Source organism: Haemaphysalis longicornis, unplaced genomic scaffold (assembly GCF_048455015.1).
Source record: "Haemaphysalis longicornis isolate Haplotype H1 unplaced genomic scaffold, Haemaphysalis longicornis Haplotype H1 scaffold_7, whole genome shotgun sequence".
Classification (NCBI taxonomy): Eukaryota; Metazoa; Arthropoda; class Arachnida; order Ixodida; family Ixodidae; genus Haemaphysalis; species Haemaphysalis longicornis.
Window position 1 is genome coordinate 24,548,254 of NW_027526422.1, and position 24,385 is coordinate 24,572,638.

The 24,385-nt window shown below is 46.5% G+C and overlaps 1 protein-coding gene across 3 annotated transcripts in view; it reads right to left on the reverse strand.

Moving 5' to 3' along the window:
* The window catches only part of LOC144144820 (monocarboxylate transporter 5-like), an 80,188-nt gene that overhangs the window by 44,179 nt on the left and 11,624 nt on the right, over nucleotides 1-24,385 (reverse strand). For 2 of the 3 annotated variants that reach the window (XM_077676327.1, XM_077676325.1), the window contains exon 1: nucleotides 13,317-13,793. The exons of the other annotated variant lie outside the window; for it this stretch is intronic. The gene's annotated coding sequence lies outside the window, so the exon portion shown is untranslated. Of the gene's footprint in view, nucleotides 1-13,316; nucleotides 13,794-24,385 lie in introns of those variants that run through there. 3 annotated transcript variants of the gene reach the window in all.

Consider the following 24,385-nt stretch of genomic DNA (forward strand, 5'->3'; position numbering starts at 1 on the left):
GAGGCGCCGTCACGTGGCATTTTTCATATTTCGCGGGTTTCCTTTATCAGTCAGAATAAATGTGTACGCAATTGGTTCATCGCCGAAAATATTGCAGTTAGATGCCCCTCGTGGTTACCTACAAGTGCCTCATTGACATTTTAGTGATTAGGACAGTATTTCTCGAGTTAGAAAATTATTACAATTAGTTAATTAAGTCTAATTAAAGAAAAAAATACTGTCCGCTTCTTCACAGTACTGCAAACATTATGCAGCTGGTTTCTTTCGAGTTACGCCTTTACTCTTTTTTTAAATCTTGGTGCATGATAGCTGGGACACCCTATATATATATATATATATATATATATATATATATATATATATATATATATATATATATATAGCGAATATAGCGAATCAGAAATGGGAAATAAATGAGGGGCTCGGTGAATTAAGACAGCATAAGGGTTCGCAATCAAGGAAACCTCGGAAAGCAAAAGGGGGGAATGCGGTAGGTCATAGAAACAGATTAATTTTTTTTAGTCAGAAAGAAAGTGGTGATAGAGATAACTACAAAAACAAAACAATAGGCGCTAATAAAGCCTAAACTGAAACGGTAAACTAACCAAATAACAAATGAACAATGGTGCACAGTGTCTCTACAATCGTTCAGACAGGCCTGTGTCCTTTAAGAACCGAAGTAGTGCTTTTGTGGCCTTTTCGGACTGCGATGGGCTACGTTTGTGACACAGAACAGTTTGCGCAGTTAATGGCTGGTTGTCGGGTTTCCGGAACGCGGTTGACAGGTGCAGTCTCTGCGTTGTAAACCGGACACAGTGACACAAGAGGTGTTCTATTGTCTCGTCCGTGGCGCACACGTCACATGCAGTGCTGTCAGTCATGCCGATAGTGAATGAGTAAGCTTTAGTGAAAGCAACTCCAATCCACAGTCGGCACAGTAGGGTGGCATCTGAACGTGGCATGTTAGTGGGTAAGTGGCGCTGCAGGTCAGGGTCGAGCAAGTACAGGCGGGGATTTGAAAACTGCGGCGTATTCCAAACGGTCAGCGTGATTTCGCGGGCGATGGAGCGCAGTGACCTTGCTGCATCATGGCGCGACAACGGGATGTCGGCCAATTGGGCACTTTCATGGGCATGATGAGCCGCTTTGTCTGCACATTCATTCCCATTAATGCCGCAGTGGCTAGGGAGCCATTGAAAAATAATATTGTGCCCATGCCTTGTTAGGAAGTCATACGCTTGACGAATCTCGGCCACAAGCTGTTCGTACGGGCCGCGGCGAAGAGCAGAGTGCAGACTCTGGAGAGCTGGCCTGGAGTCGCAAAGCAGAGCCCATTTTTGTGGTAATTCTTGCTTTAGGAACAGAAGAGCCTCGCGAATAGCTGTGAGTTCGGATGCAGTTGAGGTTGTTAGATTGGACAGCTTGAATTGAATGTCTACCGATCTGGCCGGCACAATTACAGCTCCCGCAGAACTGGAGTTCTTTACCGAGCCATTGGTGTATACATGAATCCGGTCTCTGTAGGCTTCATGTAAAAGGTGCATAGAGAGCTGTTGGAGACCTTGTGGTGGAACATCCGATTTCTTGGTTATTCCCGGGATGGTTAGGTGCACTTCTGGCTTCGAGAGGCACCAAAGGGGCGATGATGGTCGTGCCGCAGGTGTGTATCCTGAGGGGAGGCTCTCGCAGTGAGTGGCGACTATCTTAGAAAAGGATACATGTGGTCTAGTTGACGGCAAGGATGCAAGGTGGTGATGAGGCAGCCGAGCGAGATGTCTAATGTGAGCCCGGAGTGCATCCACTGCCACGTAGGTCGTTATCGGATGGTCTCTTGCGGTGCATATGGTTGCCACTGTAGAGGCGCAACGCGGTAGATCAAGACACGTTCGGAGACCTCGGGCTTGCATCGCCTGAATTGCACGCAAGTTGGTTTTGCTTGTATTGGACAGAACGGGCTGGCTGTAACGTATAGAACACAGAGAAATAGTTCATTGTAAAGATGTAGCATTGAGCGAATAGAAACGCCCCACGTCTTTCCAGCCAGAAATTTGAAAAGTTGGATAATTCCAGTAAGCCTTTTTTTCAGATATGAGATTTGTGCTGTCCATGATAAGTCCCGATCGATCACGATTCCAAGAAAGCGGTGACTCTTCACGTAAGAAATGGGGTGTCCATTTAAATAGATGCCATACTGCGACATTGTTTTACGAGTAAATGCCACCACTGCACAATTATCTGGTGCTGTTTCAAGTCCTTGTAAACGCAAGAATGCGCATGTGTGGGTCGCGGCTTTTTGAAGGCGTGCCCGAACCTGAGGACGTGAAACTTCTGATGCCCAGATGCAAATATCATCAGCATACATGGAGAGATGTACAGTGGGTGGCATGGCCTTTTGAAGCCCGATCAACGTGAGATTGAACAATGTCGGGCTAAGAACACTGCCTTGTGGGACCCCCAGGAAAACGTAGTGTTGGGAGGTTGTGCCATCGGTGGTGTCAACAAAAAATGATCGTCCAGATAGAAAGCTTTGAATCCATCTGTACGTTCGGCCACCCACTCCCGCATCCTCCAGGCTATTTAAAACGGCGTCATGTAGTACGTTGTCGTAAGCCCCTTTAATATCGAGAAACAGCGCTAGACGTTTGAGTGATTTCTCGTGCTGCACCGATGTCACAAGGTCAATAACATTGTCGATGGAAGAATGGCCTCGTCGGAATCCAGCCATAGCGTTTGGGTAAATATTGTGGTGCTCAAGATACCACTCCAGACGGAGCAAAACCATTCTTTCCATTAACTTGCCTATGCAACTTGCTAGGGCTATAGGGCGATACGACGCGAGGTCCAGCGGAGACTTGCCTGGTTTAAGGATTGGCACCAGACGGTTAGATTTCCACTTTTCAGGGACCGTGCCATCTTGCCAAGACTGGTTTATACGGCAAAGAAGGGTGTGACGGGCTCCTTGACCTAGGTGGCACAGGGCGGCGCATGTGACACCGTCTGGCCCTGGTGAAGATGTACGTGTGACACAGAGATAGTGCAGCGTCTAGCTTTTCCATTGAAAACAGCAGGTGCATGCGGGAGTCCCGTGATGTTGGAGCAACGCGTATATCGTCTTGGCTCGGCAAAGATGGGCCCTGCGCGATTCTGCGACAAAATTCCTCCGCAACCTCCACTTCCAGGCGTTTCTGTTGAAGCTCCAAGGCACTAAACGGGCGTCGTTGCTGCGTCGTGCTTCGTAGACCCCTAACAGTGTTCCAGATCTGAGACAAGCTACCTATGGCACCAAGACTGCCAGAAAAGAGGCCCTCGCTATGCATGCAGCGAATCAGAAATAGGAAATGAGGGGCTCGTTGAAAATAAGACAGAATAAGGGTTGGCAGTCAAGAAAACCTCGGAAAGCAAGGGGCAGAATGTGGTAGGTCATTGAAACAGATTAAGAATTTGGAAAGACAGAAGGAAAGTGGAGAAAACATGCCGCCAGGCGGGATCCGAACCCACGTCCTCCGACGTCGTGGGTTCGGATGGCAGACCGGTATTCTGGAAGAATACCGTTCTGCTATCCGATCTGCCATCTGTCTGTCTGTCTGTCTGTCTGTCTGTCTGTCTGTCTGTCTGTCTGTCTGTCTGTCTGTGTGTGTGTGAGAGAGAGAGAGAGAGAGAGAGAGAGAGAAAGAAGGAAGACCCGGACAACGTTGAACGCGCTTCCACACATGTTTCTTGTTTCCCATCCACTCTACAAATCAAGCTTCGCCGCGCCAATTTCCCTGCAAAGCTTACTTATTTTTGCCAAAGGGATAACTCGGCGCTGAGCAGCACGGTTATTCCTCCTTCATGGACCCCATGACTCTTTTTATTTCTGGCGAAACTTCTTGGGATTGTTATTTTAAACAATGCATATTTTTAGTCGACGAGCCATTCGGGCATCTACGTTGAGCTATGCCTCCGTAGCTGACAATTTATTTGGGTATCTATGCCTGCTTCCACCGAAGGGAAAACGACGCACAGCTGCAGCGGATATAGATTAGCAGTAGGGACCGATGAACGGAGCGGCAAAATCATACCACGCGGCGCTACTACTGTTTGCGGGAGTGTCGGGCACATTCCATACCTCCGCTCACAAAGGTAAAGAAAAAGGAAAAAAGACCGGAGAAGTTTGCACTCACGCACAAGACTTGAATGGCGAGGCTGTTGTATGTGTTCACAGACGGACACAAAGTTGAGTTTTAGTATCGTTGTGGGGTCGTGGTTGACGTCTGCGGCATGGCATTTCAATGACCTTAAGTTGAGCGAGGACAGAGCGAGCTCGTCGTTTTGGTCGACGTTTTCGTACGCCTCTCTGCAAGCGCGACTTCTCATCCCTAGCGGATGCTTTGCACGCCCAGCCTCGTCCGCGTGACTCCGGCCTGAACGAAACTCTGTGAAAGTTTGCTTTAACTTTACTTCTGTGCGTGTGCGCGATCCCGCGTCTATCAGTTTCTGTGTGCTTATATGTGTTTGTAGTGTCTGTATGAGTTTTTGTGACTTCGCTTCCTTTCATTTTCGCACCTCTCATGTTCATGTGGAGTAGCAAGCCAAGTTCCCCGCCAGGCTGACTTCTAATCATCGTTAAAGGCAATCCTCCCTCCTCACTCCCGAGGTAGACGGGTACCCTTTGCGGCTCTAGAAAGCCAGGCGGGGCTTAGTCAAGCGATGGTGACGCTAAAAGCACAACAGGAAGATGAATCTCAAGACTGCAGAGGTCACATCTAAGGCTGAAGCTTACGCCACTCAACTAGCCAGACTCAACTGGGAACAATTCAGCGACACTCTAGCTGGCACTCTGGACAAATCACGAACGTGGAACATTCTAACAGCCCTCATAGATACGATCTAATCTAAGAGGAAAACCGCCAAAGCACTGGTACGCCTCTCACAGACATTCGAAGGCGCTTAGTCCGAATTACTTGACAAAGCAAGCAAGGGGCAAATCCTTCGGGAATCATCACCCGCCTTGCTGCACTGACCAATAGCGAGGAACAGAGAACTGCCAACTTGACAGCGCCATTAGAAAAGAGGTGGTGTATGCAGCCATACGGAGTATAACCAAACACACAGCTCCAGGGGCAGATCGTATAGTAAACGCCATCATACGCAACTTAGGCGATGATTCCATTCAAGAGCTCGCTGCGTTCATAAATGCATGCTGGGAGGCGGAAACTGTTCCAAAAGAGGGGAAACACGCGTCGGTCATACTCATCCCCAAGCCCGGAAAGAAGCTCCAGGTTGAGAACCTTAGACCGATTTTGCTCACGTCTTGCCACGGCAAACTGTGCGAGCGAATACTAAAACAATGGCGTCAAGACTATATGGAAGAGAATGACATTTTCCCGCACGCCATGTTCGGATTTCGAGCAACGCTCTCCGCACAGGATGTTCTCCTCCAACTGAAAGAGGAAGACAGGAGACTTTTACAGCAAAGCTGTATACCTCTACCCCCGACGGTTTCATCTCCGTTGGCTAAAACTCCAAGGCGCCAAGAATACGCTTATACACTGCATGCTTCCCCTTTCCCCAGGTTTCACGTCAGTGGAGATGGGCCTGGATTTTTTTCTTTCACTTCATCCACAATCATTTATCATCATCCACAGAAAAATTTGGCTTTCCTGCAGGGCGTTTTCGCGTTGCAGACGCCGTCCATCAGTGGCGACACGAAAGCGTCGCTTTAAAAAGAAAAATTGGCTGCGTATCTGCTCCTTTCGTTGCAAATGCCGACGCAAGACGACAGTGGACCGGCGCCTCTGGCAAGTAAATGCATCCCTTCTCTTTCCCGCTCACCTGTCATGCTGTTCCTCTCCCGTCTCGTTCCTTCCAAGATAACACGCTGGATGTTTGCTCAAGCCAATTTAAATTTACCGCGTTCTACTGCCCCAAGTTGGGTGTCTCGATGCAGCGCTGCCGTACGGCGGAGACGCGCGTGAATCGAGGCACCTGACTACAACGTTTATAGAACCACGTTGCCCTATTCGACGAGCGTCCCAAGTTGAACGCGAAACCTATCTAGTGGAACCTTTCGTTGCTGTTGCCATTTTTATCGTTTTAAATTCCGCCAGGTAGCGCGGGCAACAGCAGGCGAGGATTTTTGCAGTTAATGTATTATTTTATTTTCTATCGCAAAAACCAAGCATCCTTGAATTTTTCAATAAAGTAACACTGCAAATATCATTTATGTATTGATGTTCTCCCTTATGGACATTAACACTGGTCTTGGACGTTTAGATTTGGCTGTGAGTATATAAGACTATTGAGCAGCTGTCGTTTCACTTTGGCCGGTTGGCTGAATACAGTGACAGACAGACAGACATACAATCAGACAGACCAAAATTTTCCTGTTCAAGTAACTCAAGAAAGACTATCGTTTTTAAAATCGTCTCCACGAGTTCAGCCCCGTTGCCGCATCGCGCGGAAGCTGAAGCTACAGGGGGTGGCTTTCTCCTGAAACCGGTTTCTGCCCGCGTCGACTCCGTCAGGAGTTCGCGAGTGGAAACTCTTCTCTTTTCTATCTTTACCTATCTACTTTTTCTCTACCCTATCCTATTCACCCCTTCTATATTCCCAACCCCCCGGACTGGGTTGTATGCAGGTGAGCCCCCAGATGGGCTCAAAATTACCCCAGTCCATTTCTTTTCCTTTTCCAAACAAAACCACTACTACTACTCTCATGAAACCTCGCCGGCTGCGAAGACGGATTATGCCCTGCATTAGTGAGCAACAGCCCCGCGGGTTACGATTTCAGCGCTCTGTTATCAGTTACTCTCACCGTCTTTTTCCACTAGAGCATATGTTAACGCCCATCTGCCAACCGTCTGCGTGGTTTTGTTATGGGGGTTTTGTTACACGTGTGTAGGAGTTCGTCTTTTAATATTTTGTTCCCGAAGAGAGGAAGCGGAGGAAAAAAAAGCGGTTGGCGGTGGGGTTTATGGAGCGTTTGTTATACATGTGTAAGGGTTCAATGGAGCGTTTGTTATACGTGTGTAGAGATTCGTTGTTTTACTGTTCACTCACGAGAAGTAGAAGCGAAGTAACCAAAAGGCGGTTGGCTGGTGGGGTTGGATCACTTGACTCGTCAGCCTCGCACGCGGACCCAGCCCTTCTATCTCTTCCGCCGGGATAAATAAAGTCATTCCTTCATTCGCGCATTTACGAGAAAAATTCGTCTATTCGGAGTACTGATTTATTTACTTATCAATTTATTTATTTAAATAACTACTTACTTTTTACAAATGGTTCATGAGGGGTAAGAAGCTAGCGCATTAAATAAATACGATAACTTCTTACCCCTAATGAACCCTTTGTAAAAAGTAAGTAGTGAATTAAACTAATATAAATAAATCAGTACTCTGAATAGACGAATTTTTCTCACCAATGCATGAATGCATGAAGTTAGCGTATTTATTTAATGCAGTTATTTATTACGGTGTTAGACGGCTTAGTGAAAATAAATAGCACCACAGTAGACCCTAGATTTGGAGGGCAGATACTTTCAGTGAAGCAAAGGGCTTCTATTTGCTCGAAACACTAACGTTGGTGAGTGGAGGCAAAAGTTTCCTCGGGATACATGGCAATTTACCGTAGGGTACGGCTTTGGCGGTGATGTTCTTCCGACCTGGACCATTGCAAACCAAACCAATAATGTTGGAACCATCTCGGTCATGAACGGGCCGACTAAATACGAAAAGGGAAGGTGCTGGCGTAAGTCGGACAAAAGTGCGAGGTGCGCTCGATCCAGATATGATTCCATAGACCAGAAACAGCCTCCAATTTGGTGCCGAATCGCGAGCCTGCTCGCGATTCCCCAGTGTGGTAGCAGAATGGTGGAAGTATACAGCGAATTATAAATACCAAACGAAGGAAAATTCTCGGCGCGCTTAAGTCTGCTTACGTGATTTGAAGGCTAGAGCCTAGCGTAATATTGTGACGGGTACCTCCCCCCGTCGACACAGAGTCACACTATGTTACCGTCCTTAATCCATCTTAATCCAATCCTAATGCCACTTAATCCATCCCCATCCACCTTAACCTCAATCCATCTTGAATTATTGTATGCATCAAGTATTGTATTTCAATGTGCCAATTATATTTTTCAATAAACCCTCAAACCTCCAAGTACGCCTTACCAATCTTTACTACCAGCTAGTTATAATCAATCATAATTAACTTGAGTAATCATTTTTCATCTCGTATTCACGGCTGTCATGCTTTGGTTCCCTTCTGGCCATTCTTGGGCTTTTGTACTGCTCGTGTCGACGCCGGGGCCATTCAAGATCATCTTCCAATGAAAAATTTAAATCTTTCGACGTAATAATTGCGAACTACCTCCATTGATGCAGAAACTTTCGCTGAGTGTAAAGTACATTTACCGTGTCAGAAGTTTTCCAGTTGACCGCGAGCAATCCCATCGCCGGGGGTATAACGCTTTCGTTTCGTTGCCTGAAAACTTGCTGTCGCACGATCACTGCTTGTCAAGCGGATGCCCTTCCGGCAGATGGACTGAATTCCACACCGCCGAGGTTCAAGGCTTCCGAGGAAAGGACGGCATAACCCGGACAATGATCGGCGGCGTGCCTGTCCAGCAATATATGCTCTTCCAGAAGTGATCAACGAGATGTGCGAGCAACGGGCTGCCGATTTGGATAAAAAGCGCATCGCACCAGTTCCCGAAGCAAGGGGGCTCCTATTTGTATTACTAGTTACATGAGATAAGTAATTGCATCCGCAGTATTTTTCACATCTGCAGTACGCAAATTTCTGGAGCGGCTATTCGCCAACTGACCGAACTACCATCTGGAAGAAGTTTGCTTTATCACCCTCCAACATACCGGCTTTCGACCAAACCTTCGTTCGCATAATACAGGTTCCTCTCCAGACGACCCCAAGCATCAAACCGAGATGCAAGCGTACGTTCCCAAGCAGCGTGGCGAACTGGTGAACAATTTTCTCGACTCGCCAGGCACCGTAACGCAACGCATTTCACTAACTTGGTCGGCGTACCACAAGGATCCACCCTTTTCCCGTTGCTATTCCATGTCGTCATGGCGAGACTCGTCCGAACGCTTTCGTTATTCATTCCAGGAGCAAACTCCTGGAATGGAACGTTGCCTCTTCACAAAGCGAGCCCTATAGGGCTCGCTTTGTGAGCCGGCAACGTCACAATGTTGACTAAAGTACTTCATTCGCGGAATGCACTGGCAAGACAAATGCAGCCGAATCGCGTTAATTCAGATCTCAAGGGATCGAGAAAAACGTCAGAATTATCACAACGTCGAGTTGTCGAATGAACAATAAATATGCATTGAAACGAGGAGTTCTGAAAGCGTCGGCTTTTACAGTGAAAGGAAGTATCGGGTGATGGTAGTCTGACCATTGTTGTGAAACCATGACGCCCTAGCAGATAGAATAATTCTTCGAACTTGTCCCCGCGTGCGAAATTCCTCGCAGTTTTTTTCCGCTTCGTTGATGTCGACATCAAAGCAGTGGTGTGCAACCGCATGGCGCAAGTATATGAAGCAACAAGAGAACCGCGCCGGAACAGAGAGCGGACACGGCATACTGCGTCGCCGCTTTCGCTCACGGTTGCCCAACCAGCCGATAGTCACGACAACGTTCGCGTTCGCTGTATGATTTCTATTCTGCGTCGACGCCGTCGTTAGCTTGTTCTCCCCAGTCATGGCCCGTCGTCGATTCAGCAATCGTCCCAATCAATTAATATGAGCCTGATGGAATTAAAAAGCGTTTCGTATCCTAAATCAATAACTTTGTTTTCGTTACCACGTATGCATTTAAACTGTCCGAATTAACGAACTGTTACTGTACATACCCCAGAAAGGTTACTGTACATACCCCAGAAAGCGCGCCAAGACGTCCATCCCTGCACGAAAGGCACCCACCCCTACGGATATATGACCCCGGGTATATCCGCATCTTCACAGTACCAGCGTGGGAGCGTAGTTGTGCCGCTGAATGGATCAAGCAGCTGATACCAACCTGGCGAGAGTTTCTACGTTTTACAAAAGTTTGGCGGCGCCACCCAAAAATTTGCGCGCGCGCTTGCACAAGAAGTACTGCGGTTTCTCGGGCAGCGTACGGAATGTGCAGTTAGCTGGGCAAGGCCGTGTACATATAGTTAGAATGTTTGAAACGTAGTATCCAGCTGCTCTGGTGGCCCGTTTGCCCCGGCAAAACTGCGAGGAGGAGCTCTTATACCGTTACCTAAAACCTTTTCTTAGCTATCTTTACAAGAGATAACACAGGAGCGCCGCCAGCTCAACGCTGCGGCGTCTTCTCTTTTTCAGACGACCGCGCAACTTGAGACGTCCCCGGCGTGGTTCCGCCGCACGAGATTGCGTGGCAGGACTTCGTCGTCACGGAGGGCAAACCACTGAGGCGCCAAAATATAACGCCCAGCGATTCACTACACAGGAACGAAGTTTCGTGATAAATAACAGGATTTTAACACACGGACTTTACGCACACATGACCGGACATGGACGGTCGATCTGTTTAGTTTCTTAGCATTTCGAATTAACGAGGATGGTTAGTTGCTAAAACGTTGTTATTGAACTAATGAGGCATGAATTAACAAGTGTTAATGCGTAGCATTCTTTGCCGAGTACCCCCACAGCCAGGAGCGTGTAACGCCCTGCATTTCCACAAAAATGCAGATTTCGCCAAAGTTCCAAATGTACTCGTTAGAATAACGTAAATGAAGATAATTGGTCGAACGATTTTAAAAAACATAACAAAAATATAAAAGAATACGGAAAATGTCAAAGCGTATACAGCATGGCATTTCCACAATAATGTAGATTTCGCGAAAGTTTCATTCGAAATCGTTATAATAGCGTAATTTTAGATAATTGGTCGGACAGGATTTGGAAAAAAAAAACGAAAATTTCGCTGGAAAAACTCGCACTCAAGACAGGCGACATAAGAATGCTACGCATTAGTAGACAATTCTCTGAATTTCTGGAGAATTTTTTTCATTTACGCAGCCGTCCAAGCGCGGCAATATTTCACCCCTGCAAAGCTACCATCGTGTTTTCAAGTGTACATGTACACTTGAAAACACCACATGACACCGACGTTGATGTGATGTGTTCGCGCTTATATATGTCAGTCGGACAGGCCGCTTAAAATAACATGGGCGATCGGTTATTTGAGCCCACACTGCCGTGAATCCACTCGCGCGCCAAGTTTCCACGACACACACGTTCTGGCCGAGCGCAATGACAAGTGCACGGTCCAAATAATTGAATAGCACCTTATAGAATCCCAGGGGGAAAAGCTCACCGGTCACTCACGTGTAGGCTGGCGTGCTTTCTTTCCTTAATATGCTTTGTCAAGGATATGAAAATGTACGACCATGCGAACCACGCATATGGTTCGGCGGCATCGCCGTATGTTTGTTAGTGTTTTATTTCTTGTCCGTCCTCTCTTAGCCGCCAAAGTGTATACCAGCGGATGTTGTCTCAAATTTGTTGCGATTAAGTGCTGGTTCCTTTTTTTGGTGCACTGTTTTTGACGCGCTGCTTAAAATAATCAGTATGACTATATACTAGCACAAGTTTTCGGTCTTCCAAAGGATCAATTGACTTGCTTCTCTGTGCACAAGACTGCTTCAACTCTTTTTCTGCGAGCGTCTTGAAGGACGATGACTCGGGGAGCGAACTCCTGTCACCTGGATGTACTGACCCTATCAACCAGAGCTGTGTGCCCGAGATACCAATTACTCAGGGTCACTTAACTCCACCACCTTGTCTGCACCCGATGACCGCAGGTTGAGAAATTTGATCATGGAAGAAAGAAAAGCACTTAACCCATCTGCCTGGTCCCCCTTTCCAGCCCTGCCGACTGGGTCCCATTCGATGAATATCGATCCCTTCGTCGTGGGCTAACACACTTCCGACAAGCACAATGCTTTCGACGTCTGTATTGTCAGCCATGCAAAAAGATAAAATCTCTCCGTGTATCGGTCCAAAAAAATTGCGTCTCGCAATGTACCAGCAATTTCTGAGTAAAGGCGCGCCGGCCTGGGTTACAATTTTCATAAAGCTATAATGCCTTAGCGGACGCTGGCCACTTCTACTGATTGTTTTCTGTTTCCGCCTTTCTCTGCCTTACCCGCGTTCTATAACCGAACCGTAACATCAACAACCCGCTTTTTTTAGCCGACCATTTCGTCATCCCGTGATCGGGAAACACTTGTCAATTTCTACTTCCTATATTTGACAATTCTCTCTCTCTCTCTGCATGAAAACACTGCATTTTGTGTCACTTTGCAAAGAGGCTGGTGACAGTGTGCGGAGTTTTTATTATGTTTTATTATTTTTATTATGCTAATGAGACCTATAGTAAAAATTCTGACGCGCAACTTGCTTGAATTTTCAGTCTGCAAAAGTTTTTCGCGAAACATTTACCCCGCGTAATGAAGGCACCCTAAATTTGCATCAATTTTTTTAAAAAAAGAAAAGTGCGATCATTACGCGAATAAATACGGTACTCCAAGGGGTAATATTCACCTTTACATCCTTTAATCTCAAGATTCTTTTTTTTTGAAGGGGGGAAGGAGGAAGGGGGAAGGGGGGTGTAGCTTGCCTTCCGCTTACAGCATCGGCTATTTAGACAAGATGTCCCATTTTGTCCTGTCCGAGCCACTATTATCATCATTATTTATGATAACTGTAGTGGTCATGTATCATGGGCTAATTATGATTTTGAGACAGATTATGACGTCTACTGTAATTTATTAATATGACGCAACGCAAAACATTGTATAATCGCTTATATACCCGTGTATCCATCCAGCCAGTTTTTTTTTTTATTATTATTCGTTGAGCAACAAAAGCCTACGCAAGGACAACCTAAAACGCCTAGGGACAAAAGCTACAACCTCACTCTGCTTGTTGCTCCTTGAAAGATCTGCTTTCACAAGGCACAACACATTGCGCGAAAATTTGTTCAAAACATGGCTTCCATTTCGACAAAAAGTAAACCTGCACTCTTGTTCGTGCCAAGCACGGCGTCAGATGCGCAAACAACAGCAAAAGGGATCCCAAAGGAACATAATTCACAGCTAGTAAATCAGACTTCCGTCTCCGCAATCCGTTTCCCCCGACCTCCCGCGTCGGCATTTTATACCTTCCCAACGCTCCCTGGTTCTAACCTCGGGTTCACTCCATTTCGTATTATTCCACATTCCACACCTCCACGCCGCTCCGCGCCGGTTAGAACGCCACCGAGACACTCGACGGAAGCGTATGCAGTTATAACACGCGACTCACCAGTTCGCACGTCCTCTTGTTTTACATCGACCGGCATCGTAGCCTCCTCCGCCGACGCCAAAACTAGACGCGAGGCCGGCCGGCGTTCACGGCCTCCGCTCCAGGTCGCATCGACGCCGCCGCACCGAAAGCCGCTTTTAGCCGAACTCGCGAACACGCTGCCAGCGCCGTCACAAACTCGTTGCCGGGAGGCGAAACTGCAGCGCCGCGCACTCACTGCGAGTTGCCCGAGGCCGACGATCCGCGCAGCAGAGACGGGAAGTATTAAAACACCAACTAGGAACGAGAAGGGAAAAAAAGTATACCCAGCTGCAGCCGGGGTTGAGAGAGGGACGCTTGAGAGAGCAGGAGAGAGCAACGCCGCCACGCCAGCTGCCTGCACGCGGTCTCGGACGAAAAAAAAGAACCACGGAAAGAGGAGAATCGTCGCGACCCAAAAGCCGCTCCTGCACGTCGCGCGAATGTCCCGACCCTCGCTTGCCTCAGGACAGGTCGTCGTTGAAGCGGAACGGCAGGGAAGGAACGTCGCCGCAATTAGGAAAACAGTACTACTCCCCGAGGAGGGCAAGGAGGATCGAAGTCAAGGTCTCCTGCTGTACGTGGTGTGTAGCGCCAGTAGCGCAGCCAAGTCGGTCAAGTGCGCTCGTCGCGTCGGCATCATCGAGCGCCAGTAACGAGCGGGTCGCTCTTAGGCTTGTTCTTCGTACGTACAAGGCCACGAAAGTGGTGCCCGGGCACCGATTGTTGCGTACGGCTGTGTCGGAACGCTGTAATCACCGTGTTCGAGACGAGTGGTCGCCAAGGACACCGGAAGCCTTTACCGTTCTCATTAATTCAGTCGCGGCGTAATGCGGGGGACCTTGATATAATGGCATATGATGTATGCAGAGAATGAAAGCAAACACACTTCACGTGAGGCAGAGCGGTTTGGCATTAGTGGAAGGGGGTAAGGTGACTAACAATGGGGTGCTACAAATGGGCTTTATTTAGGCGTCAACAAAAAAGAGTAAATGTATCTATGTATAAATCTTTACAAAAATTTCTGCACAAATTCTAAGAATTACTATTAATGCGTAGCACGGTTAGGCCGCTTGTCCTGAGTGTGAGTTTTTGTCAGCTAATTTTCTGGTTTTTTAAAATCCCCTTCGACCAATTATCTCAATTTGCGTTATTATAACCATTAGAAGTGGAACATTCGCGAAATCTGCATTATTATGGAAATGCAGGGCGTTACACGGTCCGTCATTTTCCATACTTTGTTTTTCTTATTTTTTCAGTTTTTTTTTAATTTAGTCCGACCAATTATCTTCATTTACGTTATTATAACGATTACATTTGGAACTTTTGGGAAATCTGCATTTTTGTGGAAATGCAGGGCATTACACGGTCCTGGCTGTGGAGGTCCTCGGCAAAGAACGCTACGCATTAAAATCCACTGACGATTACTATACCACCTAATGCGAAATTTGAGCGCGGCTGTTGAGGCAAAAAGTGTCCCGTCCTCTGTGCGCCGTATCGTGTGAGACAGGCCGGTTTGTTATTGGTGGAACAGGCAAATAAGGCTGCTTCTAAAAGAAGAAAAAAAAAGCACGTTGTTTTAAACTGTAAACGACGGTGGTGAGTACTTGAGGCAAGAAAATCCCCCGTTATGCTCTAGTTTCACAAACGACTCCAAGCCTTGGCGATTCGCTGTGCGTACTGCAGGATTGAAAAGTTTTTGTCTACCATGATTCCTACAGTGCGCAGGAGGCTGATGCAATCCGTTCCACTAACTCCGTGCAGCGCTGTAGACTACGAGCTGCGCAGAAGATTGCCCAAGTCGCGTCGTCTGTTTCATTCTGAATGGGTCTGATGCCGTAGGCTTGGTTCTTGCGGAGTAACGACATGTCTGTGCATCTCTGAGGCCCTCATTGGTTGCGCATGCTGCAGAGTCCGCTCTCCCTACGGGCACGTATATACGATAGTTCTCACAACGCTGATCGAAGGTCAGGAGACTGCTAGAGGAAGACAACCAAGAAGCTTCAACCGTAAAAAAATAAAAATAAATAAATCAGGGAAGCTTCCATTCACGCGCAAGACTTGAATGGCGAAGCTGCTGCAGATGAGCATTGCCGGACACATAGTTAAGTTTCAGTATCAATGTTTATTTGCATCGTTTCGGTGCTAGTAATCCTCGTCAAATGCATCGAAGAGGTCATCGTCTTCTTCTCGGCGAGTGGTGGATGCGAAGCCATGCTCAGCATTACACACTTCCACCCGCTCTTCATCGAGGCAGCGGTGGCGGGATCTTCAAATCGTCTCGGCGAGGAGTGGCACACTCGTAGTCATGTCTAAAGTATCCATAATGACTTCTACATAATGCGGCGGCCGTGGTGACCTCTCCAAAGCAGGGTGTCCTTTCACCTTTAGCATAAGCGCTGGAGTTTTATGTTTTTTTTTTTTTGTCAAAGCCACTGCGCGAGCCGGGGACTCGGCGGTCATCGCGAGGCACGCGCTAACGAGCGCTCGGCCTTTTATCGGTATTTTTTCCCTGCAACGGCGAACTTACGGCCAGCAACAACAGCTCCTCTGTTAAAACTGGAGAAGTTAGGGCTGAGATTAATACGCGGACACCCTCGCTATGATGTCAGTAGCCCACGACCTGCAATCTTCGCTACAATTCTATTCAGTGCTATGCACATCTTCTCTAATACGAGTTTATTATAACAAGGCTCATTTTCGACATTTTTTTCAAGAAACGCGGTCGGGTGTTTGTTCGCATGTTGATGAGTGCATTTAAATGCGTTAGCTGTCCGTGGCTGGCGGTCCGACTAATTTTGAAACGAGCAGACAAGATAGCAGTGACGACGCTGAAAAGTCAACACGAGCAAGCCAGGTTAACGTGGCAAATTGGCAGTGCTGGTAAGTAATTCAAAGATAGCAGAGCAAGAAATGGCAGGGATGGAGACGAGACGCCAAGGACTGCGCTGATTTCTTTTTCTGACGGGGGTGACACAGGACACAATGCATACACCCTGTTACTGCAAGTTGGGTGTCCCTTCAAACTGGACAAATAAGTTGACTGTAAGTCAAAGGTTAAGGGTCTTAAAAAGCTAATACTTCAAACCTCCGTTTCTTTTGGAAAGCAATAGAACTATACCCGTCAACAGCTTTCTCCATGCATTCAGAAATTAGGTTACGGGGCAAAGAATAAAACCTTGCAGGTATTGTCGGCGTTAGTCTTAAAAAAATGTGAAACTTGGTTAGGGTTTCTCATGATAAAAGGGTCTTCAAGAGATAAAACAATAATATTACGCTGCAAGAAACGAGAGAGAGAAGTTAAAAACGCATGCTCTTTTTAAAAAGAGCATACGTTGGCCAGATGGGCCGGTGCCTCAACACTCGCGTACGGGAATATTTCAACAAAGTACAGAAAGGGAAAGGTGGTAATTCGGCTAATCACTTCCCACAATGTGATGACTGCGAGCCTCTGTACGATGCGTGTACCGTGATATCTCGACACGCCGATCAGCGCACGCGAGAGATTGTTGAGGCCGCGGAAATTCAGTGGATTAGTGACTGCGTAAGCACGACGTCCGTATACCTCTGCCCTCGAAGGAGCTGGCCGTATTGGAGGGACGTTCTCGACACATGTCTGTATGACGGGGTGCGCGGTGGACTGCGCAGTGGTGTGATGAACTTTTATAATCATGTGAGCGTGTCATTTTTTTATTTACATGTTCCGTTGCTGTAACTCAAAATTCAGTTGTAAGGAGGGCCGGTTCTTGCCTTCTACGTCCTTCGCCTTCTTTGCTACACCTAACGGTGTTTTAAGAGAGAGAGAGAGAGAGAGAGAGAGAGAGAGAGAGAGAGAGAGAGAGAGACGTAAATAAGAGAAGAGCTGAAGCGAGCATGTACGTGGCAGGGGTCTTCAGTCCACAGCTTCGTCGGTGCAGCCGGTCGGGCAAGAAACGAGCAGTAGAGATCAGCGCAGTCCTTGTCGTCTCGTCTTCGTCCCTGTCTCTTTTTTTTTCTTTTTCTTTTTTCGCCCTGCTATCTCTGAATTATACCGGGGAGCTGACGGACGAGCGAGCCCTGTGCGCTTCCGCCCCACTAACCGCTTGTTCGCGGTCACGGTTGCTCGCTGGCGCTGTTAGGCCTACGATTGAAAAATATGCCCCGTCCACACGACCTTTCTGCGGTCATTCAAGCATCACGCTTTTCGCAGACACAACACAGACAAGGTCCGTGCAGTAGAGGACGGTGTCTAGACGTCGTCCTCCACGGCGCTTCGCATGGCTGGGTCGTATAGGCGAATGTTATTTCGTTTAGATACGTGGCATGGTATGCTGACCAATTAATGCTAGATTTATCGACGTTGTGATATGTGCCTTTATTTTCAATACACAGCGATGTCTTTTATATTTTATTAAGAGTGTGTTGTATGTAAATCAATTTCCTTGTAAAACATTTTCTTGGTGGGTTCTGCTTCGCGAACCAATTGCCGTGTTTTTTTGTTTGTATTAAAATGTACCTGCGTGTCAACTGTGCTAGGAGGAAAGGCCTCTGTCAGGCTAGCCGCCTTTTACCTTCCCTCCGTTTTTCTGTATTCAGAAAATAAGCTTCAATATCATTCAATTCAATTGCTGGTATAACGTGCCGAAGCTACATTTGTTCTATATGGAGGGCTCCGCTACGGGCGTTTCCGCTTTTCGCCTCCATCCGAAAAGTGGCCGCCGCGGCAGAGATCGAACCGCGGTCCTTGGGCTCAGCAGCACAACGCCTTGTAACCAGTGCACCACCACGGAGGGACACGCTACAGATTCAGAAATAGCGGTAAAAACACTCGTGCGACGGCCACGAGGGAGCGCGTTAGGACTGGAACACTTTCTTGTACCACGGAGAACAGTCATGCTTATGCAGTGCGGCCACCAAACGCTATCGTGACTCTTTTAGCTAATTAAGGAATTTGCCGAGATCCTCTAACCTTGAGAGCCCCAGGTCTTTTTATCTTGGTATTGCAATACTTTTTTTTTTCAATTTCTCCACTCAAATTTTATTTTATTTTGTCACCCCATTTACGGTTTTTTTTTTTACCTCCTCTTCCCAAGCCCTTCTTTTCTTTTTCCGCCCCACTATGTTCACTTCCATTGAAGTAGCATGCCCGGCCGTTGGTGAGGTAACCTCTTCAGTATTCATTAAAGATTTACCGATGTCCCTCTCTCTTTCTCTCTCTCTCTCCGAGGGTTTGGTTCCGCTATTTTATTTAAGGACTCCTGGCCGAGGGAAGAAGAAAAGGCTGCTCTGAGCGGCTATTACTTCCTGGAGCACGAACGCATCTCAGTGTGCTGGCCCGCACATTGAGATGCGCACGTGCTCCAGGAAGAGATAGCCGCTCAGAGCAGGCTTTTCTGTACTTGAGATTTGCGACGTGACGCATACAGGCGTCGCAATGCTACAGGTATACCTAGAAAAGGCGCTTGATCGTGTGTCCCACGATGAACTTTTGGCGGTTTTGGAACATACCTAGTAACATCGGGTCAGTCATTCTAGAGGGTGTGCGCATAGCGTATAACAACTGTACAACTAGACTTATTGTTAACAAAGTGGTTGAAAGGCGTACAGAAGTGCAGAGGTCCATGAGGCAGGGGTGTCCTCTTTCCCCTCTCCTCTTTTGCATATATATTGAATCGTTATGTTTAAGTATAACAAAAAACGACACTGCCAACAGATTTCAACTTCATGCAGCTGAAATTGAAGTTTTAGCATACGCGGATAATATTGCTATCTTTTGTGTAGATCAACAAAGCATTGGTCGTTAATACAGTTAAATGGTTTTGCTATGTTAGTGGATGTGCTGTAAACTGGGACAAGTGCCTGGGCATCTGGCACGGAGAGTGGAGTTCAACACCGGTTAACACAGTCCCATGTATTTGTTGTCCTTTATTTCGAAGTATTTTTGGGCCAAACTGCGGATATCTCGAAATCTTGACTGAGAGTGGAACGAAGATTTCGCCGCCGCGGACCGTTTCACAAGATTCGCGCGATGCTGCCGCTCCTAATTCCCTAGATTTTTTTCTCGTTTAGCCGCGCCTACCACAAAGCCAATATTTTCCCCGAACTTGAGGTCTGAGCCTAGAGGCATATCAACTTCGCCAAGAAACTTTGTGGCACGTCATGTGACGGTAGAGACATGCGTAGAAGTACAGCAGGATGTGCCCGTGACACGAGAAGTTACGGATGCCGAAATCGTTGAAATGGCCACGAAAGGAGGGGTCGGCGAAGACGGGGGCAACGACGACGAACCTCCTGCAGAGGTGCCGACATCTGCCGAAACGAGGAATTTGCTGCGCTTGCTGCAAAATACGGCTGAGTGCAGCGGGGGGGAAGATCGGCTCATGCAATGTGCGATCGCAAAGCAGACAAGCATTACGCAGCTCCTTTCTGCTAAGCAAAATTGCAGTGCCACAAAACCCAGCCGGTGAACGTCTATGTTTTTTTTCTCTTTCAAACCTTTATGAAAAGTAAGATTTGAAGCTGCTGTTGAAGAGCTGGTAAGTATACTGTGTACTTACGCTGGTAAGAGCGCCTTTTTTTCCAAAGAACTCGATATTTCATGGCAATTTGCTCAACTTTGCTTCTTTTTTCTAATTTTTTTTTTCATTGAAAGTAGCCTTAAGGGCCCCGGCCGGGAAGGGGTATTACATAAGGGGGGGGGGGGCAATTTAAAGACCAAAACAAAAGTAAGAAACATACTGTAACACACTCAAAAAGTGGTACAAAATATTCTCAGCGAGTGTACATATACGAAGCGAAAGCACATCAACGAAAGTAACAAAACGTTATATAAACAAAAGCAATGCAACATTGAAGAGAAAAAGAATCTAGGTGACACAAATGGAGCAGACAAACACAAAAGTGTTGGTCGCGGAAAGTGTTTACATGTCTGACAGGGCTCTGCAGAATGCGTCGTAGTTACTTAAGATGGCAATGTGGCAAGGCAAGTCGTTCCATAGTTTTATCGCTAATAACAGTGGTGAATTTTTGTACATGTTAGTGCGCGCAAATGGGGTGAATACTTTTAACGGGTGATCGGTACGGAGGAGATGTGCGATGCCGGCTGGATGTGTTAATTACGGAACGAGGATGCGTTATATAGTTTCAAAAAATACTGAAAACTAGGAAGTTTTGGTGACGTTGTTGCAAGGTTTCTAAGTTTAGGCTAGTTCGGAGTTGGGTTATAATGTCGCGCGTGTAGTTACGGAAAATGAAGCGAATAGCGCGATTTTGGACTGCTTCAAGGGATTTCCTAAGATACGTTTGATGAGGGTCCAGATGATAGCCGCGTATTCGAGTTGTGGTCTTACAAACGAGGTGTATGCAGTCAGTTTGGTTTCCGTTGTGGCCATGTAAAGTGATTTACGTAGTAGTCCTAGGGTCTTGCTTGCTTTGTTTGCAATGTAGTCTATATGGGCGTTCCATGTAAGATTGGGTGTGAGAATTAAGCCTAGGTATTTTAATGGGTTGCACGCGCAATGTTGGAGTAATAAATATAATAATCAAAGGTGAGAGGTGAACGTACGTTGGTGAATGTCATGACTTTAGTCTTTTCAATGTTTATACACATTAGCCACTTAGCGCACCAGGATGATAGGGCGTTTAAGTTTTTTTGTAGGAGTAGAGAATCATTAATCAGTTAATTTCACGGTACAAAACACAATCGTCAACATAGAAACGGATCTGAGATTAAATGAAGTCGGGGATGTCATTGATGTACATAAAAAATAATAGCGGACCCAACACAGAACCTTGCGGCACCCCGGATGGGACTGAAACGGGTGACAAGATGGTAGTATTAATTGTGGCACACTCAGATCTATTCATTAAGAAACTTTTTATCCACATTATCGTAGTGTTGTTGAGGTAGAAGCTCTGTAATTTTGATACAAGGCGCTGATGAGGAACTAAATCAAAAGCTTTCGAAAAGTCCACAAAAATTGTGTCAGTTTGGTTGCTTGAGTGTATACTGGTGTGGATAGCAAGGGGTGGGGGAAAAAAGGGGGGGCCGTTGGAGGGCTGCCGGGGAACAGAGGGGAAAGGGGGCCTAATCAAGGCAGGCGAAGCTATAGGATAAGAGGAAAGCATTGCTATCCGTTATAAATTCGAACAGCTGAGATTCGCAGGATTTCCCATGTTGATAACCGTGCTGATTTGGAAAAAGAAGATTATTGGAAGACAGATGTTGCATAATGTTAGTGTACAGAATATGCTCCAAAACTTTGCAGGGTCGAAGATATGGGCCTGTAATTAGAAAAGTCGGTCTGGTCACCAGCTTTCTAAATGGGAACAACTAAAGCCGATACTTCTTTCGCCGTAACCACGCAAGACGTTTTCGTCGAGGGATTGCTGAAACAATTTGCAAAGAAAAGATGAAGACTGCATCAATGTTAGCTTTAATAATTTCGGTGATATTTGATCAAGACCGGGACTACATCTGTTAGGTAAACGTTGTATGGCTATCGGACATTGCGGAGCACTCAGGATGAGAGGCAACATGCAGAGGCGGTGGATAGCTTTCAATGGTGACGACAGAGGGGAATATTCTGTTTTGTATCTCAGCTATTTCTAAAGGACAAAGAAATGTGTTTATTGAAGCGGGGGTTTTGCTCCTGTTACGTTGCTTAGGATTAATGGTGTTCCAGAATTCCTTCAGGTTGTCCTTGAGTAAACCAGGCAAGGTTTTGTTGAAAAAGCAAGTCATTGCTTTTTTAATCACGGCGTTGCAGTTGCGGGACGCTTGCTTATATTTATGCCAGGAATCAGGCTGATTCGAACGCTGCGCAGCTTTGATAAGGCTCGTTTCTTTTTCCCAATGGCTCGTTTTACATGAAGTGTAAACCAAGGACTCTGAATTGAAGGGCAGATACGTAATTTCGGCACAAATGGTCCCTGACATGCAACAAGGCTTCCTTAAATAAAACCCAGTTTTCTTCTACTGTTCTAGACCTGAAAGTGTGTTCGTCTTTCACCAGCGAATCATTTAGTAATTCGTTGATCGCGGACTGGTTTGCTTTAGAATAATCGTAAATGAATTTATGTTGTTTTTATTCCTTTGAAAAGTTGAGGCAAAATCAAAATTAAATTCTACTAATTTGTGGTCACTGATCTCCTCAAAAACGTTCACTGTAATGCTTTGGTCCGCTTATCTCGAAATATTTCCCGGTTTTTACTACTTCGAGTTAACGAGGTATTACTGTATATCGTTTCCGGGTAGTCCTGTTCAAATAACAGTTACAGCCGTTTTCTCTAACCCTATTCCCTCCGTAGATGGACATGGGTTGATCCGCGATTCTGTAACCGTGATTCTGTAAAGCTTACAACTTTACTGTGAACTAATCAATAACGAGAAGTAAATGAAACTCGGCGTAACGGTAGAGTCGTCTTAGCGGCTAAATGCCGTATAATTTTTTTTGGGAAATGTTTGACAACGCAAGAGTTGGCGCTGTTTTCTGTAACCATACTCCCTCCGCAGATGGCAATGATGCTTCACTGCGCAACACAAAATGTGGGAAAGTCAGCTTACAAAAACCAAGTTTACAACGATTTTAAAGACGATAGTCTTTCTTGGGCTACTTAAACCCAGAAATTTTGGTCTGTCGGTATGTCTGTATGTCTGTCTGTCTGTCCGTCTGTCTTTTTTTTTCTTTATTGCCATACTTTGACACACAAACAAAACACTACACTCTTAAAGACGCTAGCCAGCACTTGACTAACAGAGTAATGGCTGAAATTGTTTCATGTTTGTTAAAGTTTCAAACACGGGCAACCATTCCGGAGGCTCGGGCTGAGCCCTCCACACTTCAATAATCAGGCGAACAGACTCAGAAAAGTACTCTTTGGACCGTTTGGCATCGATGTCGCGATGGCGGATGGCCATGCGCGATTTCCAAATGCCGTGCAGGGCCAGAACCATGACGAGGTCATATGGTACCCCATCCTCGCTTTGAATGGGTAGAAACCTGATCCCGTAGGCATCCAGGGGGAAGTCCTTCTTTAATGTGCGCTGAAGCACATCCCAAAAGAAGACCCATCCCAACACTCCAAGTAAACATGTTCAACCGTCTCGGGTTTTTTGCATGGGTAACAGTCTACCCCCCATGGAATGTATAGACCTTTCTCTTTTTGCCAGGTTTTTACTGGAAGGACGCCCGCGTGAAGTTTAAAACAGAACGTTTTAACCCATGGCGGCACTGCCATTCTCTTTACTCGTTTAAGTACGTCCTGCCCAGGCCCTGCACGGTACATGGATCTGTACATCGGCTCAGGCAAAACAATATCCGCAAGGTCATGATACAGTCTTTTGCGCGTCACGTTTGATAAGTATTCAAGCGTGAAGCGTGCCCGTAAAAACTTTGTTGCCAGTACCACCTCCCGAAAATATCCTCTGGGTGCACCAAAAGTAAAAAACGCAGAAGAAACAACAAAATCAGGTAGCGCCCTAGCTAGCCTCATCTGACAAACCGTGCGCAAGAAAGGATCATTCACGTCACGCAGAAACAAAAACCGATTGACAACTTGTCGCAAAAACAAATGCGATAGAGAAAGACCCCCGACGTCTGTCTGTCTGTGACTCGATTCAGCCACCCGGCCAAAGCAAAACAATGCCTGCGCAATAGTCTTATATAGTCATAGCTAAATCTACCCGTCTATTTCCGGTGTAATGTTCATACTTGTCAACATTGTTGAAGAAGAACAAGACATTACGCAAATATGAGACAACAAATCAATACAGAAGTGATATTTGCAGTGTTCCTTTATAAAAAATCAAACATGCTTGTCTTTTGCGAAATTAAATACTTCATCAACTGCAGAAAAAGAATTCACTCCGCCGTCGCCTGCTGTCGCCCGCGCCACTATAGCTTCTGGCGCCATTTTAAGAAATCAACCGGCAACAGTTACGCAAGGTTCCACTAGATAGGTTTCACATTCTGCTTGCAACGCACGTGGAGTAGGGAAACGCGGTTCCATAAACGTTGAAGTAGGGCGCCTCGATTAACGCTCGTCTTCGCCGTACGGCAGCGTTCGCATCG